General features: G+C 43.8%; 1 long non-coding RNA gene across 1 annotated transcript; it reads left to right on the plus strand.

The window, feature by feature from the left end:
• Nucleotides 1-6,252: 6,252 nt before the first annotated feature.
• On the plus strand, nt 6,253-17,370 carry LOC148137939 (uncharacterized). Its single transcript, XR_015754123.1, has 3 exons — nt 6,253-6,352; nt 14,165-14,424; nt 17,311-17,370. It is a non-coding gene; the product is annotated as an uncharacterized LOC148137939 (long non-coding RNA).
• The last annotated feature ends 2,384 nt before the right edge of the window (nt 17,371-19,754 follow it).

Genomic DNA, 19,754 nt, shown 5'->3' on the forward strand with positions numbered 1-19,754 from the left:
GGCTCCACTAAAGTTTGAAGTTTGCTTTTGTGATTCGTTGGTTAGCACTGCTGCCTTACAGCATGAAGGACCTGGAATCGATTCCAGCCTCAGGCGACCGTTTAGAGTTCGCATATTCTCCCTGGGTCTGCATGGGTTTCTTCGGGTTGCTCCAGTTTCCTACTACAGTCCAAAGACATGCAGGTTACATAAATTGGATATGCTAAATTAGAACATAGAACATAGAACATAGAAGAATACAGCGCAGTACAGGCCCTTTGGCCCTCGATGTTGCGCCGATCCAAGACCACCTAACCTATACTAACCCACTATCCTCCATATACCTATCCAATGCCCGCTTAAATGCCCATAAAGAGGGAGAGTCCACCACTGCTACTGGCAGGGCATTCCATGAACTTACGACTCGCTGAGTGAAGAACCTACCCCTAACTTCAGTCCTATATCTACCCCCCCTTAATTTAAAGCTATGCCCCCTTGTAATACCCGACTCCATACGCGGGAAAAGGTTCACACTGTCAACCCTATCTAACCCCCTAATCATCTTGTACACCTCAATCAAGTCACCCCTAAACCTTCTTTTCTCTAATGAAAACAGCCCCAAGTGTCTCAGTCTTTCCTCATACGATCTTCCTTCCATACCAGGCAACATCCTGGTAAACCTCCTCTGCACCCGTTCCAGTGCCTCCACATCCTTCCTATAGTATGGCGACCAAAACTGCACACAATATTCCAGATGCGGCCGCACCAGAGTCTTATGCAACTGCATCATGATCTCAGGACTCCGGAACTCAATTCCTCTACCAATAAAAGCCAATACGCCATATGCCTTCCTCACCGCACTATTTACTTGGGTGGCAACTTTCAGAGATCTGTGTACATGGACACCAAGATCCCTCTGCTCATCCACACTACCAAGTATCCGACCATTAGCCCAGTACCCCATCTTTTTGTTATTCTTCCCAAAGTGAATCACCTCACACTTAGAAATTGTACCTCATTCTCCAGAATGTGTTGGTCAGGAGCAGTGCAAAGGAATAGGGAAGGTAAATTGCTGTGGGTGGAATACTCCTTAGAGGTTGCGTGTGAACTTGGGCCTAATGACCTGTTTCCACACTGTAGGGGTGGTATGATTCTATTTCATAATGTCGGTACTTTAACAGCGTAAGACATGGTACAACTGAGCAGCTTGCTAGTAAAATGGTGAATGTTGGATTCACGCTGAGTATCTGTGTCAAAGTTAACTGGCAAGTGTTCATCTCAATTGGAATTAACGACTATGCAAATTTAATTGAAACAGAATCATGGCTGGAAAATACCTCCAGTGAAAATGCATCACCAAATTCAACATTTCTATTCATGGCAAGTTGCTGACTCAGCCTATCTCAAATGTCTGATGACATGAATATGCCGCAAGAACACAGGGATACATATTTCCAAACTGCTCCTCTTAACTCTGTAGCTTAAGCGTTCGATTTTTGTGAAGGTTTTGTCACCTCCCAGTAAGTGTTGGCCTTCTAACAATTGAGTTTGACAACGTTTCTTTAAACAGTTCATTAAACTATTTGGATGTTTTGAAGTGGTGGAGGAGAGCAACCCTCTGATCCACTGGGACAGTGAAGGACTGACTGAAGGAATACCTATCCAATTGTGATGTTTAGTAGCTTGTAAGGGAACATACAGGTAATGATTTTCCCATTCGTTTACTTCCTTTGTCTTTAGGACGATAGTAGTACTAGAGTTGGAGTGTGCTGTCAAATGGAAATTGTTGATGAATCAAAAAGCTGCGACAGTGGTGAATTGATTGAAATTATACATAAAGTGCCAATCGAACTGGCTCAAGTGCCATGGAATGGAACGTTCTGAAGAAACTCAGCCGACCTGTTCGCAACTGTGAAAGTGAAGTAATATTTCTTGTCCTACATGTCCTCTCTTCAGTACTGTTCTGAAGAAGAGTCATTTTGGCCTCAAAACGTTAACTGTCTTTCTCTCCAAGTATGCTGTTAGAGTTGCTGAACTTCTCCAGCACTTTCTGCTTTCATTTCAGTTATTACATGTCCGCAGCATTATCCTTTTGTACGAATGTTTCATAATGGCACTGTCCAACATCTTGAGGTATGTTGTCGATATATTTGTTCAGTCAATCGGGGAATATTCCATCACACACTTGACGTGAGCCTTCTCGGTATTAGAGAAGCGATTGGAGTCAGAAAGCCCATGACTGATGGCAGTTTTCTTGCCATCTGGCCTGCTCTTGTAGCCACATTATTTATGTAGGGAGGACAGTTCGTTTTGGGGGTAATAGTAATCCCCAGATGTTTGATCGTTGAAGACGAGGTAATAGCAACACCATTGAATTTCCAGAGGTATTGATTAGATTATCTTAATCTGAATGTGTGAAATTCATTTCACTTGTTTGCCCAGGCCTTCACATCGCCAGAATTCTGCTGCATTGTGAAATGGAATGCATCAGGAGTTATGGAGGTAAGAATGCGGCTGAACTCTGAACATTTATTAACGAACAGAACCTTGAATAATTCCTGAAGTGAGGTCCTGGAGTTTAGATAACTGACCTGCAACAACCAATCCAGTTTCTGTGCGTCTGGAGTCACATGTATCTTGGAGCAAATAAGAATAGCAGATTTACTTCCCTACGGGGTAGAGGCGAATCGGAAGGGATTTTCCATGGTAAGATGTAATGGGTTAAAGGCATTAGACATAGAATTTCAACTTAGAATTCATGGCCTCTATCGTTGCAGGGTTTGAATTAGGTCTCTGATATCAATTCTGGAATATCCTCACGTGAGCTGATTATCATGTACTGATGAGCAATGCTTCTCCAAAACTGGGATTAAGCTTGTTATTAAGCTTCTTCATTTCTCAGAAATTTGAATAAAAAACAAAAAAAAAAATGTGAGCAATTCTACAGTCTCAGTCTCCACAAGCTGCTTACACACAGTACAATGCAATACCTTTGGTGATGCATCAACACAGATTTTCAAACAAGGAGCTTGTCAGTTGCCTGAAGGGAGAGATAACGTCGCACAGAAAACTGTATCAAACAATTCAAACATGTGGAGAAGGTGATCCTCACTATCCTGGTCTTCCTTGGCGTTCCTTATAAGGCATTATGACAATTTCACTTGTTTTAGTCTGCTGCTGCTCTGCTCTTTGATTTTAACTTTTGAACAATAAAGTCTCCAATTCACTGACAGGTTTCCTTATTTAGACACAGGAAGTGCGATATCAGTTCACTGAGCAGTCGTCTCCTTACACTTCTCCAGTGATAGAGACTTCCGATGTCACTGCAAATGCAGAACTTCCTAATCTCTGTACTCTGTCACCCGTTCCGGTTTCCTACCGTTTGTAGGTATGATAAGAAATTAGGCAGGTCAGTTGCAAAGAATGGTAAACGGAAGTGAAACATTAACTCTTGCTATCCCACAGATGATGTAAGACATGCTGAGCCATTTCTGTTTCTGATATACAAATGAAGCCTGTTTTTGGGACAACTTTGAATGTTAAGTGGTGACCTGAGAGAAGTAATGGAAGACACTAAAATGAAGCGATAAACTGTTTCAGTTCGCTGTGGATTCTGCAATGAGTCTGAAAATGAGGTTCAGAGTATTCAGGACAGATGTTCCTGAGCACTTCTACACACAATATTTGGGAGAGGTTTGGAACTCACTCCACAAACGACGGTCGATGCAGGGTTTTTATTTTGGTTGCCAGAATCAATCCTGTGATTGTTTACATCTATCTCTAAGGACAATAGCAGCAGAAACAAGAGAAAACTGTGACCGCAAATCACCTATCAGGGATCTCGCCTTTCTGAGTTGGAGGTATCTGGCTATTCCTAAATCCTGGAACTCCCTCGCTAACAGCATCTTGGCTGTACCGCTATGTTAAGTTCACTCAAGTTTCTGTACAGTAGCTCATCATCTCAATCACTGGAGTAATTCGGGATGGGCAGTGAAACCGATGCCATTGAGTGACGTCGATACGCCACTAATAGGTTTCGAACACCTGCAGGTTCTACGTGTACGCCCACAAGCGATCGGGAGAAGGGAGTAGTGGAGCAGGGCGTTTGAGTAAAGTGAAAGGCAATGATGACTGGAGGGCGTGAGGCTATAAGTGAGAGAGGAAATGGTGATGCAAGGCTCACTGTTGGCATTAATGGGTCAGCCTATACTGGCCACTGTTTACACTGACTTACACAACACTGCTGATCAATTCACCACAATGATACTGTTCTCTTGGCGTTGTATTCCCTCTGTGCATATTAACGTGGTTAATGGGCCCCGAGAGGATAAATGTATCTTCTTTATCCTGTCGGCTTAAACAGATGAATATGAGGAGAAAGTGAGGACTGCAGATGCTGGCGATCAGAGCTGAAAATGTGTTGCTGGAAAAGCGCAGCAGATCAGGCAGCATCCAGGGAACAGGAGAATCGACGTTTCGGGCATAAGCCCTAATTCCTGAAGAATGCGCTTTTCCAGCAACACATTTTCCGCTCTAAACAGATGAATATATCAGCTTGAAATGAACGCAATACGAGATTGGCTCTTTCTGTGCATTTGCACTGGAGAATGTCCAGGTGTGAATGTTTCTTTTCTGTATCAGCGGAAGTTAGTTTAAATTCTTATGGAGCAACTTTCATAAAGTAACAAATGTCCAAGTTACTGTGATTGAACAGCTAATTAAATACACATATGGATATGAACAGCATTGGCTGCGCTGACACCGTTGATGAATTAGTTAAAGCGCCTATTACGAACGAGACTAGTATGGTGTCAAATCCTGGTGTTGCATGTCCTGTACATTGAAGGATCGTTGCTTAAACTTCTTTAAAATGCTGTATTGTTGATCCACCATACCGAAAGAGCATGCTTCTTGTGTTTGAGCTCAGCGCATTTTTATTTCGTGCTACCACGTCCTGCCGCCTGCTGTGGCCCCATCAGTCAATACCAGATCCTGCTAATTCAACGGAAAGATTCTGTACTGTGTTCCACAAGGACGTTTCAGTTCACAGTCGAATGCGCTGAAACTTCCAACCGAACAAATTCGATGATCCTCTAAAGCAGTCCGTGACTGAATTCCAAATTCAATGTGCCATTCCCTGAACGACTACTGTCCTCTATCAGTTTTACTTTTCCAAATGAAAGACTGAACCATTCATTATGGAGACATTTTAACAGTCTGATACCCCCAAGACAGACGCACCCATGTCACTAGGAACCAGCTCACCTCGATCAGGGATAATCTCCTTTTTTGCCTCTCAGTGCCTTGTGTGTTCCAGAGATTTTCATTGTCGCAGAGTCCAGATGAAGATTCTATTCCCCATGTACAGGGGTGAGAATGTTTTCAATGTCTCAGACCAGTTCCTGTCCCGACAACATCAGAGTCAATATTCTGGCCTCTGCTCGGTCCGACAGCTCACCCTTCTGCATTCTCCTCTGATTCCACTTCCCAAAGAGTTTCTCAAGATTCCCAAAGCTGGTGCCTGGATTGGTTTGGCTCCATAACATTTTTCCAACTGCCAATTGACAATATTTTCACAGTGAAGCTTCGGAAACCTCTGCTATGCACCATGTCCAGTGATGAGAAGTCCCGTTTGGTGGAAAGATTCCCGAGGCTGGTGAGTTTCACTTTGGAACAAAGATGGTTAAGTGGCAATTTCCTGCGGTTGTTTGTAATGACCGGAGAGGGAGCGGTGGGGAATGAGCACTTTGACGAGCAGGAGGAAGTTTTGCCACTGACCCGAGTCAGAGAACAGAGGACAGGGGTTAAAGGAATCTAATGAAAAGCAGCACTTCTGCTCAGGACGTTCAATAACAACTGCAGAAACCCGATGTGTCGAGCAGTGTAGCTGGAAAGACAAAGAGAGATAATTTTTTAAAGGTGGAACATTCCTGATGAAGAACTCGAGTTCCAAAGTCTAATTAAATTACCGGCCTGGTTTGCAAAATAGGTTTTCTGAACTTTGAGCGAAATTTCGCCCAGCAGCAAGTCATTCATAGCGGAGTCAGCTGGATTCGGACCTACGCAGAGAAACCTGAATGGATTTTTAACCTATCACCTAAACCACTCGGCCATGAGTACTGACTAAAAAGCAGAGTTGAACATTAACCAAATCAGCCATGATCTCATTGAAAGCTGTCGCTGACTTGATGGGCTCAATGCTTCCATCTCCTAACTCTGCTGTCAATTGTAAGGTGCGAGACACTAATGTAAAAGAAGAAAAGCACAAAGTTACGAAAAGATATTTGCAGCCAAACTGAGTCAAAATTGTTGATTGAAAGGAAAATCAAACTTGGCAATTTGCTAGATCTCTTGGCGAACATGACCAGCAGAGGTAAGCAAGGGAGCTATTGACCTGGGTATTCTTGGACCTGAAGCACAACAGAAATACGTCTCTTGGGTACTATTTTGGTTGTATTTCTCAATGAGCTATCATGTTTTACATATGTTCCATCGGGAGTGACCTCACACAAGGAAGTAACCAGCGCTGCAGACAGTCATATAATCCGAGTTCCAAGTCCCGGAGTCAGAGACACTCAGTGCCCTGTGTGTACCTACAAGGTACAGCTGTGCATGGGGTTTGCAGGGTAAATGAACTGCATGAATGCAGCTCGATGGTCGTCTGTCTGCTTCTCCTCTATAGTTTTCTGTGCAGTCCCTGCGTGCAATCATGTCAAATATGTTTGTCCGGCACAAGATGGGCATTGGTCACTTGTCTCTGAGAGAGGCTGTTGGTTTATGTGTTGTCATAATTCCGAGTGGAAGGAGGAATCTGGTTGTCAGTTCCCAGAAACTTACTATAATAAATGGAAGCGTGCTTTTTAATTGCCGTGTGGCATATCCTCGTTGCGAAGTTCGTGCACGGCGAATCACGTTGCGGGACAATGCAATTCTGGCAACGAATTTGTGTGGCAGTCACGAGTTGCCACGACCAGCTATCCCTAGTTGCAATACGGACAAATGGCAAGAACTACAAATTCGATGAGAGCAGCACACGTTTAATGTGACAGGACAAACAGAAGGCAGCCAGAAGATTTCTGGGTATAGGGCAATCACCCAAGGTACCTTTTCATATGAAAGTCTGTGCATCAGTAGAATCTGGGACCCAAGTAGTCTATGTTGGTTATTCATATTCCAGACAACTTGTGTTGTTCCACGTTTATTCTGAAAGTGAATAGACATAGTTATTTCACCGATATTTCGAAAGAAGATCCTGCATTGAATCTGTTCGCCGTTTGTTGATGCTGTGCCGAAAAGGTGGGCAATTGCGATGTGAAACGTTGCTGTACTTTCATTTTCTTCGTTACTGTCCTGGTGAGGGAGAACGGTGATTGGCTTTCGCGATCATATGGGGGCACTGGCGCATTGACGGCCTAATTTAATCACGGATATAATTGGAAATGTTCATTTTTAATGGTTCGTTGTTGTTCTTTTGTTATATGATACTTGAGCACTTTCTGGGACTTGGCAATAAACTAAATCTCCAGTAGGTTTGGAATTGCCTCGCTGTTACTTGTGCGAGCGGTTCATGTCAGAGACGGCTCACAGTGCCTCACAGACAGCACTTAAGCTTCCGTGTGTCTGATCATGGTACTGCCTTTTCAGTTTTAATTCTGTTCCACGTTAAGAGCTGTCAGTTTTTGGATTCGCTGGAGAGCAAAGTGGGTAATGCGATATGGGAGGTATTTTTCTTCAGCCATAATCTTTGATGGCGAACTTGGGAAAGTGTCAAGAAGAATGTTCATTGGAAGCAAATATCCGGAAAACCTTCATCTCTGAATCGGTTGGGCCCATCCATCCTCCAAACAAAATAGCCAAACTGGCTGACTGAGTAACAAACATCCTGCGTTTTTTTGCAAATGGTGTATTCAAACCGTTGCCGGTGGCTGGAGCATCTCAGAGTTGTCGAGCATGGAAACAACTCCCGCCATCCAACTTGCCTTTGCTGAATAGATAACCGAAATTAATCCATACATATCTGCCAATATTTTTGCCTTATCTCTCCGAGGTCTTCCTGTCTATAAACCCATTCAGATGCCTTAGTAATGGTGTGAGTGCACCAGACTCAGCCACTAAATGTGGCAATTCAATTCACACAAACAAAAGTTCTGTGTGAAAAACATGTGTCCCTCACATCCCTTTTAAATGTTTCCTCTCTCGCATTAAACGTTTGCTATGTAGATTTGAACTCGCGTGTCTTGTGAAAAAGTGCTCCCTGACTATTTACTTTGTCTGTTTTCCTCATGATTTTATAAGCTTCTGTGAGGCCATATCTAAGCACTGAAGCTCCTGGGAATCTGACGAAGCTTATTCAGTTTCGTTCTCATGTCCAAGCAGTGCAAACCTTGCAAATCCTTGTAAAGGTTTGCTAAACTTACACTTGCAAGAAGTGTGTTCAGCTGCAGCACTTGTTTGACCGCGTGGTCACTCTGGAGCTGCGGGTGGACTCACTGTGGAGCATCAGCAATTCTGGAGAGTTTTGTTGCCTCCCAGGTTCTCAGGCGACGGATGTCGCCCATCGGCTGAAGACCGTTCGAAAAGGGGATTGTAAACAGCCAGTTGTCTTGGTGCATACAGGCACCAACGAAAAAAAAACGAGATGAGGACCTGCAGGGAGAATTCAGGGAGCTAGGAGAGAAATTAAAGAGGAGGACCTCAAAGGTAGTAATCTCGGGATTACTGCCGGTGCCATGTGACTGCCAGCGTAGAAATGAATAAAAAAAAAGGCACGATGAACACGTGACTTGAGGAATGGTGCTGCTTGCGGGTTTCAGATTTGTTGGATTTTGCGACCAGTTCTGGGGAATGTGGGAGTATAAGAAAATTGACGATGTACATCTGAACCAGACGGGAACGAATGTCCTTTGAGTAGTTTTTGCTACGGCTGTTGGGGAGGTTTTATACTAATGTGGCAGGGGGCTGGGAACCACAAGAGTAAACAAGTCGGCAGTGAGGTGGAACCTGGAAACGCTAAGAATCAGGAAGATAACATTAGTAATGAGAAGAATAGACAGAGAGCAGATGAATGCAAAAGAACTGGTGGCCTGAAATGCATCTACTTTAATGCATGGAGTATAGATAGATGAACTTCGGGCATAGGTTGGTGCCTGGGAATATGACGTTATTGCGATCACAGAGATTTATTTGAAGGAAGGGCATGGTTGGCAACCAAATGTTCTCGGATATATTTGCTTCAGAAGGGACAGGGAGGTAAAAAAGGGGAAGGAGTTGCATTGCTGGTCAGGGATGATATCATGGCTGTGTGAAAGGAGGACACCATGTCGGGCTTGGGTCGTGAGACACTATGGATGGAGCAGTGAAATAAGAAGGGTGAGGTTAGATTTTTGAGGCTGTATTACAGTGAGCGTGAGGTGTAAGAAAAAAATAGTTAAGCAGACCATGGAAAGACGTCGAGGCAATAATTTAGTGTTGACTGAAGATTTCCGTTTTCCCAACATTGACCAGGATACTCTTAGCGTCAGAGGTCTGGATGGTATACCATTTGTAAGAAGCCTCCAGGTGAGTTTTCTGGAGCGGTATATCAATAGTCCGACGAGGGAATAGGCCATATTGGAACTGATATTGGGGAATAAGCCAGGGCTGGTGATAGCAGATGTCGTGGGTGATTTCTTTGGGAAGTGTCCAATATTCTGTAAGTTTTAGAATACTCATTTACAAAGATGAGAGTGGTCCTGAGGAAAGAGTACTAAACTGGGCCAAAGCTAATTATATCAAAATAATGTCGGAGGTCGGAAATGTGGATTGGACACAGCTATTTGTAGGAAAGTCCACAATTCATGTGTGGCAGGCTTTCAAAGACAGGTTAAATATAGTGCAGGATAGGCATGTCCCGTTGAAGGCAAAGGATGTGAAAGGCAATATTCGTGAACTGTTGATGACAGGACAATTGTACGACTCGCCAAGAGGAAAAGGGAAGCATACACAACGCCCCGGCAGCTCTGAACATAATAGTCCCTGGAGGAACATGAGAAGAGTAGGACAAGTCTCAAACGAGGAATGAAGGGGGTTAAAAGGGGTCATGAAACAACTTCACGCTAGCACAATTGAGGAGAATCCCAAAGCCTATTATTCATATATAAGAAGCAAACGGGTAACCAGAGAAAGGATTGGTCCACTAAAGGAAAATGAAGGAAGGCTGGATGTCGAATCTGAGAGCGTGGGTATGATTCTGAATGATTATTTTGCATCAGTGTTCACTGAGAAGAGGAGCATGATGAATTTTGAGTCTAGAGTAAGACATTTGATTTATCTGGATCATGTTGACATAAGTAGGGAAGCTGTGTTGGGCAGGCTAGTGGTAATTAATGTGGACAAATCCTCAGGAACGGATGGGATCTATCCCTGGTTCCTCAGAGAGGTGAGAGAGGAAATAGCTGGGGCCCTGACAGATATCTTCGTGGCATCCTTCAGCACAAGTGAGGTTCTGGCCGACTGGAACGTTACTCATATTGTCCCCTGTACAAGAAGGACAGTGGGGATATTATGGATAACTACAGAACAAGGCGCCTAACATCAGCTTTGGGAAAGTTGCTGGAGAAGGTACTGAGGGATAGGATCTATTTATATTTATAAAATAATGTGCATATCAGTGAGAGGCACAGAGTTTTTCGGGGAAGTGCCCAAGTTGATAGATGAAGGAAAGGCTGTTGATGACATATACATGCACTACAGTAAGGAGTTAGATAAGGTTCCCCCTGGTAACCAAATACAGAACGTAAAGTAACATGGTGTGCAGGGTGTTCTAGACAGGTGGATAAAGAATTAGTTGAGCAATAGGAGAGAGAGAATGGCAGTTGAATGGAGTTTCTGGAAATGGAGAAAGATGACCAGTGGTGCTCCACAGGTGTCAGTGTTGTGGTCACTGTTGTTTGTGATATACATAAATGAAGAAGGGCTTATGCCCGAAACGTCGATTCTCCTGTTCCCTGGATGCTGCCTGACCTGCTGCGCTTTTCCAGCAACACATTTCCAGCTCTGATCTCCAGCATCTGCAGACCTCACTTTCTCCCCATATACATAAATGACCTGGAAGAGAGCACTGTTAGAATGATCAGAAAGTTTGCAGATGACACGAAGAACTCTGGACTAGCAGAAAGTATAAGTGACTGTTCAAGAATACAGGAGGATATAGATATACTGGAAAGTTGGGCGGAAAAGTGGCAGCTGGAGTTCAAAACAGACAACTGTGAGGTGACGCATTTCGGTCAGTCTAATTCTAGATGGGGATATACAATGAACGGAAGAGCTTTGGGAAAAAAAAGTTGATGGACAGAGAGATCTGTGAGTGAAGGTCCATTATACACTGAAGGATGCTGCACCAGTGGATAGAGTAGTCAAGCAGGCATATAGTATGCTTGGCCTCATTGGATGGGGTATTGAATAAAATGGCTGGCAAGTCATGTTAAAATTGAACAATACATTGGTCTGGCCACACTTAGAATAATGTGCAAATTTCTGGTCGCCACATTACCAAAAGGATGTGGACGCTTTGGAGAGGGCGCGGAAAAGGTTTAAGTGGATGTTGCCTCGTATGGAAGGTGCAATCTAGGAAGAGAGGTTGAGTAGGTTAGGTTTGTTTTCATTAGAAACAAGGAGTTTGACGGGGAGCTTTTTGTGGCTTACAAAATCATGAAGGGTACAGGCAGGGTAGATAGAGAAAAGTTTTATTTCCCAGTTGAAGGATTAAATGCCGAGAAGTCACGCGTTCAAGGTGAGAGGTGAAAAGTTTAAGAGCGGCACGCGGCAACTACTTGACACGCGGGTGGTGGGTGTCTGGAACGCGCGGCAACTACTTGACACAGCGGGTGGTGGGTGTCTGGAACGCGTTCCCAGCAGAGACGGGAGAGGGCATCACGGTAGATACATTTAAGATACATCTGGACAGATCGTTGAGGATGTGGGGAGCAGAGGGATACAGATGCTTAGGAATTGGGTGACCGGTTTAAACAGTAGATTTGGATCGGCTCAGGCTTGAATGGATGAAGGGCCTGTTCCTTGTCTGTACATTTTCTTTCGTCTTTCTTCTTAAATTACGCCAATTTCATTACATAATCTGCGAGGTCTAAGTGCCTGAAGTGAATCGATTCTGAAACACTAGTCATAACAAATCTGAGCGTTGACTTTTGTGTGGTAGCGTGGTCGAGCAGTCTAATATGCTGGGTTTTAAGCTTCAGTTTCTTTCGAATCGTGGCTTCAAATACCAGCATCGTAAGTGAGCTACTATGTGGAGATGTATGTGAGTGAACTGCGCATGTGTGGATGCCTTTTAATTTGAGTATTTGCAGCTCCTCAGTGTGCTTACCCTCTCGGTGATAAAATCAGCGACCGTCTCTGAAAACAACGCAAGTTCCTGCTGTCCGACGTAACCTCATATCCCGTCGATGACATTGCTTTTGGATATCTGCGTTGCCAGTTTCTAAATCTCAAATGGTCAGCGCAGTTGGCTGAAATGTTGGTGGTACGAGCACACCCAGGTAATAAGCCTCAAATATGTCAGCACAAGCATTTACCCCGACCATGTATTGACATTGTAACTGGGAAAACTCATCCATGATTCACCCCAAGTCTGCAGGGAGTGAGACGTTTACACGCAGCAGAATACGACATCACTTCCTCCAAGCACCCGATGCCAACAGAAAGCGGAGACTGCAGCTTCAATCAGCGACTTTCTGCCAAGCCATGGGAAACAATTCGTGGAAACTCCTTCCTTCGTAACAGCTCTTCCCGTGTGAAAGGAGCAAAACTTTCACTTTAAATTGGAAAGGGCTTCAGGACATTAGAATGTTGCTCCAGTTCTTGGAACATGTTATAAATAAAACTCCTGACTTGTAAATAAGAAGTGGTAAAGGTTTTAGGTAGAAAGAACAAAGAAAGTGTTGATTGAGACGACTCTGTCTCGTCAGCAGATGGGAAATGCCCAACACTGTAAACGGAAATGATTGGGTTTCCTTAGGTAATTTCCCGACTGATTGACTGTTTGTCAGAGTGATTGGAAATCACATCAGCGACATAAAGGTGAGGATAAAAATATGAAGATAATAAGGTTGAACCTTAAATCCCAGGACAACTGCTGAATAGATTGCAATGCTTTGAAGGAATAACTGAAATGAAAGGTGTGAATGATATTTTTGTGATGAGGAGGAATGGACTGGATCCGAACAAATTGCTGATGAATTATGCTCGCAATGTAATAGCAAACTAATCCACATTGCACCGTGCTAGGTTAGCCAAGTCGGTGCAGTGTGAGATGCTTAATCTGAGGGTGGTGGGTGCAAGCCTCACAATGGGCGCTTTCACTGCTTAATACAATTCCGGCTCTTCGTTCCACGTGCAGTATTGCAACCCTTCTCAGGGGAATGTTCTTGCTGCTTTCATTGTCCGCCTGTTTTTGATCACACGTCGGTTTCTGAGTGAACACTGTTTCCATTTACTGGAGGCGCCAGAGACAACTTTATAAGTACAACCGAAAATACAATGAATGATGTCCGTTTCAAAACGTGAGGTTCCAAACCAACCGTGCACCACCCAAAGTGTTCAAAGTAACGGAAAGCGAATGGCCACTTGCTAGGGGTCTGACAGAGACGGATCAATGTCACATGGGTCCTGAACCAATTTTCAGTGATTCAGATTGTTCTGATGGAAACCGAAGGGTACTCTCCCTCAACGTTTTGCAATTGTTCTTCTTGTGTTTAACGTAATGAACAGTATATTGTCAGTAACGAGGGTGGAGGTGCGGCAGGATCGTGAGGTTTCAGTGTGGGACATAGGCACAGTAAGTCAAATATCCCCAGAGCACGGGAGAACTGTTTGGTCCAGGATCACTGCCATCTTCTGTTTCTAAACCAACAAATGAAATTACTGGAAAATCTCAGCAGGTCTGGTAGCATCGTGGCAATATAAATCGATTTAAGACTTCGGGACTAGTGACACTTCTTTTCTATGTCTATCTCCACCTGCTTTCGCACACTTTTCCTTTTTATTGAATGTCTCCTGACTTCCAACTTTATGTCAGCTTCTCTTTTATTACTTCCTCTCCAACCATTTTCCCAGTCTCCAATTTTGCATCCATCTTTCACATTGCCCAGGACATCGAACTGAACAAATAACTCTGTTTCTATTTCCTTAGATAGCAGATGGCCTGAGACTGGAAGGCAGTGTCGCTCCGAAAACTCATCCATGATTCACCCCGAGTCCACAGAGAGCAAGACGTTTACACGGAGCAGAATACGACACCACGTTCTCCAATCCCCCGATGCCAACTGAAAGCGGCCACTGCAGCTTCAATCAGGGCTTTCTGCCAAACCCTGGGACACAGTTCGTGGAAACTCATCCCGTGGGAAAGGAACAAAACTTCCATTTTAAATTGGAAACGGCTTCAGGAGATTGGTAGGTTGTTCCTGTTCTTTGAACGTCTGATAAACAAAACTGCTGTCTTGAAAATAAGAAGTGGTACACGTTTTAGGCAGGAAGAACAAAGAAAATGATGATTGTGAGGACTCTGTCTTGTCAGTAGATGGGAAATTGCCAATACTGTAAACAGAAATGGTTGGGTTTCCTAAGGTAATTTTTCAACTGATTTACTGTCTGCCAGAGTGACTGGAAATCACTTCATATGAAAATATTCAGGTTTAATCTTAAATGCCGGGACAAGTGTTAAATAGATTGTAGTGTTTTGACGAAGTAACAAAAGTGAAAGATGTGAATTATGTTATTTGTGATTGGGAGGAATGAGCTGGATCTTTGCAAATTGCTGTGTCAGGTGAATTATGCTCAGAATGAAATAGCAAACTAATTCATCGTGTGCCAAAGCTGGATATCTCAGTTCGGCGCAATGTGAGTTGTTTAATCAGAAAGTCGTGCGTCCAAGCCCCATAATAGTCGTTTTCACTGTCTCATAGAGTTCCAGCTCTTCGTTCCACATGCGGAATTGTAAGCCAACGCTGGTGGAGCATTCTTGTTGTTTTCGCTGACACATATGGCCTCCTGCTTTGATCATATGTCGGTTTCAGAGTGGAAACTGACTGCACTTTACTGGAAGCGCCAGAGACAACTTTATCAGTGCAGCTGAAAATACAATGAATGATGTCCATTTCAAAACGTGAGATTCCATTACATCCGTGCACCAGCCAAAGTGTTCAAAGACACAGAACGCGAATGGCCATTTGTTAGTGGTCTGACAGAGACGGCTTAATGTCTCATGGGTCCTGAACAAAAATTAACTGATTCAGAAGGTGCTGATGGAACGGAACGGAGTTCTCCCTGAACGTTTTGCAGTTGTTCTTGTTGTGTGCTCATGTAAGTTTATGTAATGAACAGTTTAGTGCCAGTAACGAGGATGGGGGTGGGAAAGGATTCTGAGGTTTCAGTGTGGGACAGACGTGATCTGATCGAGCGGGTAAGTCAAATATTCCCAGAACATGGGAGAGCTGATTGGTCCAGGATCACTCCCATCTTCTTTTTCAGAATCAACAAATGAAATTGCTGGAAAAGCTCAGCAGGTCCGGTCGCATCTTGAAAATGAAAACCGAATGAGATTCCGGGACTGGTGACACTTCTTTTTCCATCTCCATGTCCCTCTGCCTTTCTGCAAACTTCCTTTTTATTGAATATGTCCTGACTTCAAACTTTATATTCAGCTTCACTTTATTGCTTCCTCTCCAACCATTTTCCCAGTCTCTAAAATTGTATCATGCTTGTTCTATCTCTCACTTTGCCAGGGACTTCCAACTGAACAAATAACTCTGTTTCTATTTCCTTAGATACCAGATGGCCAGAGATTGGAAGACATAGGAGGACGGTTAGCGCTTTCAGAATATCTAGTCTGCTCCGCCATTCGATTCTGCCTTATATCATTCTTAACCCCATTCTCCAGTCCTCTCCCTGAACACTTACTCCCCAGTCTTAGGATCCAGTCTTTTTCCCAGCCTTTTTGGGTCCTAATCCGTCCCAAAGCCCTCCACATGTCTTGGCAGCTGTTACACCGTGTCTCCGTGTCATCAATCTCAGTTTCAGTGATTCTCGGCAAACACGAACTGTTCTGAGCAGCTCGATCGGGTCTCTGGCCCCACTGTGATCCTGCGAGGGAGCAGTAATCATCTTCATCTCCTACGGAAAGGATCGACGCTTCAAAAAAAAATCGTACAGAAAGAAAGATAGGCTTGTGTGTCAAGATATGTGGAGGTAATTGCTTTCTGACCTGGTCAGTAAACCTTACTCTGTATATCCACGCACATTCTAGCTGTTGTGGTGAAAGGGAATACAAGTGCAATTTATTGCCATCTACGCTTTTATTCGATATGCATTCTTCCTTGTTTTGAATATGCAGGGATATTTCCAGCACTGATGGTCACCATTTCTAAGAGTGCATGCCGCGGGCCCTGATCTTTTCTGGAGAGTAGCAGTATCAGTCTGTGCGAAAGTGGCCCAGTTCAAAGCTTAGAAGAAACATTGTTGTTCCCTCTTTCCGGACGACAGTCTTTCATATCATGATCGATGGGGTTTTATTGCATTCTCATCAGCAAACCTTGTTTTGTATTTACTCGCCCAATACTACTGTAGCGGTGAAAAGAATATAATTCCGAATACCTGCTGCCTGAATTTCATTTTCAAATTTCTATTCGCAGTGGTCCTTCATATGTGGCGATGTCTATATCACTGCTGGCCATTCTGTTTAAGAGTGCCGTTACATATGTTCCTCTGTCTTGGCGCGGCAGGAAAAATTGTCTGCACCTTTACAGCCAATATTTCCTGGATATTTCAACATGGTATTCTTTATTCTTTCAATCATGTCCTCTTTAAGGACACAGTTACCGGGCACTGATCCTTTCTGTAACAACAGTACCGCATTTGTTCGACATGCGAAGGTGGCCTGGATCAGTAACAAGGAGAGCATTCATTTCCTTCTGTCACAGTGAACAATGGATTCATGATGTTCGTCTCTGTCAAATGCATCCGAAAATGTGCTGTGAAAGCTTCATTTGAACGCTGCCTGGCGTTTCTCAACGTGTGTCAACCAAAACCAGAAATCCTCAATCATAGTTTGGAGCAGTTCACATATTCGAGTTTCGAAGCAGCAGGCACGGATACAGTTCATTCAGTCAACAACAGGAATGAACAGATTTACAGGCACAGATGAACTATCGACTCTTGTTCTCATACTGTTACTAATATTACCGTGTGGCCTGAAGTCTAAGCCATGTTGTAACTGAAAATGAGGAAATCACAGACAGGCTGCCGAATGACAGTATGTATTTTGTTTTCTTGTTCTCTCAGAGTTCCAGGAAAGTATGACAGCGAGGGAGAGGAATGCAAGTCAAGTACAGCTCTGGTGAAACACCTTCTGTCGGATTCAGTCATCAACAAGAAACGTGAATGCAACTAAAGTGGGAAACCTTTTCACAACTCGAACAAAGAGCAATCACGAACAGCGACCACCTCTTTGACATCTCAGATCGCCTTTGACCTTCCCTGAATATATATAGAAACTAATTTTTGTACACCTCAAAGTGAGAACTGATTTACCGACAATAAGTGAGTCACATGTCGTTGATTCCCACATAGGTTTCCAACTCAGCTTGCAGCCAGGTGGCAGTTACTCATGGCTCTGCTGGATAATGCACTATTATGGAGAAATAAAAGGAAAGTTGGAACTCTTATTGGCTCCGGGTTTCGAATAATCTTGCTACGTGTTCTGCCATTCACGGATTCCAGTGCTAAATCAGTTTTTCAGTTCATCTGAGCAGCAGGAGAGTCGGCGTTTCTGGCCGGAGCAGAATTCATCATCTCCAGTGATCACTTTATCTGAGGAGAGAAAATGAACAAAGTTTCACACAGCGACTAATCGGAATTGCATTCCGTTTCAGCATGGCAGCAGATATGGGCTAGCAAATTCAAAGCCAGATTTGCTGATGAGAACAACAAGCACGACCGCTCAGATAGAGCAATTCCTTCCCACCGCTTATTCTGCAGAACTGGTGCAGTTGCTGTGAGTATGCTGCAGGGTATCATCAGGTACATGCTCTTGGGTTTCCGGTTTTGGCCTGTGTGCTCGCGTGGCTGAGCAACCTGAGATTGTGATTTCAGATTCCACTTCTTAAGAAGGCTTGTGTTTGCATCCCTGCGCGGCCACGTGTGCTAATGGACTAAGCTGGCAACGTATTGCAGGGATGCGTTTTGTTAAAGTTGAACAGAAAAAAAAACAGTCATTTCTTCTAAGCCGGTTGTGATGTGGCACAGCAGAAAACAACCAACATGTCAGTGCCCATGTTTTCCCCTTCTGCTATAGTTATCACATTCTGCACCAGCTCGAAAGGCCACCAGCAGAATATGCGACTCAAAAACAGGCTGCGCCAATCTTTCATATTCCAGACAATTTGCATTTTTCACCGTTTCTCTGAAAGTGAATGTTAATGTGAAATTAGGTTCGACATTGGATCTGCTCGCAGTTTTCTGTTGTTGTTGGGAAAATGAGGAAAATTGCGATATGAAACTTGATCCTTTTCCCTAATTTCCTTAATTTCTGTCCTGATGAGAGAGGCTGGTGATTGGTCCTCTCGATCCGATGGAGACATCAGCCCAATTGTTAACCTCATCTAATCGAGACTGTAATTGGTAATCTTCACTTTTCATGGTTCATTGTTAGTCAGGTCTGATTCATGTAACTTGAGCATTTTCCTGGAAGGATTGGTGCACTAAGGCGCCACTACGTTGAAAGCACCATTTGGAATTGCCTCGCTGCAATTTGTGTGAGCAGCTCATGACTCAGACGACTCGCTCTGCCTCACAGACAGCATTCATGAGTCCGTGTGTCTGAAAATATGTTCTCTTTGTCAGTTCTGCTTCTGTTCATGAGTTGTCAGTTTTTGGTTTCGCTGGAGAGTTGCGCGGGCAACATGATTTGTGAGGTATTTTCTGCAGCCAAAATCTCCCACTGAGAAGTTGGGAATGTGTCAAGAAGAATGGTCATTGGCAGCCTAATACCAGAAAAAAATGATTCGTTGTTGGTTTTAACCGAAGCAGCCTATGGGAGTTATCTCAAATGGGAGAGTACTCGCTTTGCATGTGAGAGATTGCGGGGTGGCTAGCTGCGTTCTCCATCCCATTTTAGGGCGGCACCGTGGCTCAGTGGTTTGCACTGCTGCCTCACAGCACCAGTGTTCCACGTTTGATTCCTGTGCGTAGTTTGCACATTCTCCCTGCGTATGCGTGAGTTTCTTCCCACACTCAAAAGATGTGCGGGACAGGTGAATTTGACATGCTAATTTGCCCATAATGATCGGTGCATTAGTTCGAGGGAAATTGGTCTGGGTGGGTGAGTCTTTGGAGGGTCGGTGTGGACTAGTTGCGCTGAAGTGCCTGTTTCCATACTGTAGGGAATCTAATCTAACCATCTTCCAGAAAACCAGCTCAACACACTGACCAAGTGATGAGTGCCTATTCAAACTGGTGATCGCCACTGCAGCATCTCAGAGGGGCTGAGCCCGTAAACAACTGCTGTATTTGCCAAATTTTCAAGTTTATTCTTTTTCAACTTTCTTGTCTGTATACAGATCAATATGCCTTTGAAATGTTGAGAGTATACCAGACCCCACCACTAAATCTGACAACTCATTCCAAACACGCAAGTCTTTCTGTATGAAAAACACAATGTACTTCAGATCCTTTTTAAATTTTACCACTTTCCCCTTAAAACAGTGTTCCCTTGTTTTGAACTTGCC

The sequence above is a fragment of the Chiloscyllium plagiosum genome, unplaced genomic scaffold, assembly GCF_037043375.1.
Source record: "Chiloscyllium plagiosum isolate Xiang-an unplaced genomic scaffold, Cpla_swu_hap1 HiC_scaffold_42, whole genome shotgun sequence".
Lineage (NCBI taxonomy): Eukaryota > Metazoa > Chordata > Chondrichthyes > Orectolobiformes > Hemiscylliidae > Chiloscyllium > Chiloscyllium plagiosum.